This window comes from Micropterus dolomieu, unplaced genomic scaffold (genome assembly GCF_021292245.1).
Source record: "Micropterus dolomieu isolate WLL.071019.BEF.003 ecotype Adirondacks unplaced genomic scaffold, ASM2129224v1 contig_13374, whole genome shotgun sequence".
In the NCBI taxonomy this organism is placed as follows: Eukaryota; Metazoa; Chordata; class Actinopteri; order Centrarchiformes; family Centrarchidae; genus Micropterus; species Micropterus dolomieu.
In genome coordinates this window covers 1-1,600 of record NW_025742360.1, presented here as the reverse complement: position 1 = coordinate 1,600, position 1,600 = coordinate 1, and positions in this window count along the sequence as shown.

Here is a 1,600-nt window from a genome sequence, read left to right as displayed (position 1 = left end):
AAAAGACACTCAGACAGTAAAAGTCTTTTCTATCATTACATGTTTAGATCACTCATAAAGAAGCAGGTTGAGAAAATGATGCTGTCAGCTGTTTCCTAGTTTTTGTCTCTTAAACTCTTGTTTGGCTGTTATTAAAGATTTAAGCTTTGGTCATAATCACTTTATGAGTCTTTTTATTCAGCACTAGGTTCATCAGTGTCTACTGGCTCTTGAACTGCCATTAAGCTCAGTAGCTCTGGTGATATCATGTGTTTCCTGTTTGACTTCAAACATAGTAGATATAATAATATAGAGTTATTGTTTTTCAGCAGAATCAGCTTTATTGCCAAGTAGGTTCAAGAAATTTGCTTTGGTGTGTTTGTGCTAAACAAACATGGCAGGTTTAGAAACATGAGAAAGATTCATCGGGTCTTATTTAAAAACAAGAGATGTTTCTGTGTCATATATAGTGACGACGCCCGACAGTCAGAGGGGCCTCCAACTAAATTTTCACTAGGGCCCCCGAAGGCCGAGGGCCGGCTCTGCTTCCTGTATTCTGTATTTACTATGATGAAGGGTTTGTTTAGTCTTTGCAGTGACTTAATTAAAGAAGATTTTTTAGGTTTTGCCATAAAATTTCAATATACTTGTACAACAACGTTTATTAAAATGAATAAAATAAAAAGTAAAATAATGAAGTTCAGTATGTGGAGAGAAAGAGGCTGACAGGAAGACAGAGAGACTCTAGAGAAAGATGAGTTACTACCTTGTAGTTTTGTTGAAGGATCATTGGTTGTTGATTTTGTGTTTTCAGTTGTTGTTGTTGTTGTTGCTGGTTTAGTTGTTGTTGTTGCTGGTTTAGTTGTTGTTGTTGTTGCTGGTTTAGTTGTTGTTGTTGTTGCTGGTTTAGTTGTTGTTGTTGTTGCTGGTTTAGATGTCAGAGATATTGTGAGAGAAAGAAAACAAGAGTAAAGTTCATCACTGTGAAAAGTCATCAAATAAACAAACGTTTTGGTGGTTTTAATCATCTTGAACAGGGGTGTGTTTCCCAAAAGCATCGTTGCTGACTGCGGTAGCAACTTCCTTGGTTGGAACTTTGCAGTTGCGACGCAACTGTTTCCTAAAACCCTAGTTGGAACTACGGAGGTAACTAAGTTGGTAACTTACACGGTACGAACCATCGTTAAGCGACGCAGGTGTTCCCTGAAACCATAGTTCAGACGAACGTTCGCACCAACTGTTGTTAAGTTGCATAGTTGGAACTACAGCTCCTGACCTGTGGTTAGAAGCTTAGTTCACGGTGACTACGTCACAGAGAGCAGAAAATGCAGTGTTAGGAGGTGGATGTGATGTGTTTTAAGCAGGGAATGTTAGATAATCCTGCTGTACAAACATGTTTAAGGTGAATTTAAAATAAATGTAGTTGTAAAAGTACTTTTAAATGTATTTGTGGGGTCATGGGTAGGGTTGCATTGATTCAGTAGGCTACTAAGTATCTCAGTGTAGACCATCTACAAACAGCAGGTGTTTTTCTCACAGATTACCCGTCTGCTCACAATAACTTAATTTAATATTAGTCACCCAGTACAAAGGTTAAAGGACAAAACGGAGAATGTAAAGA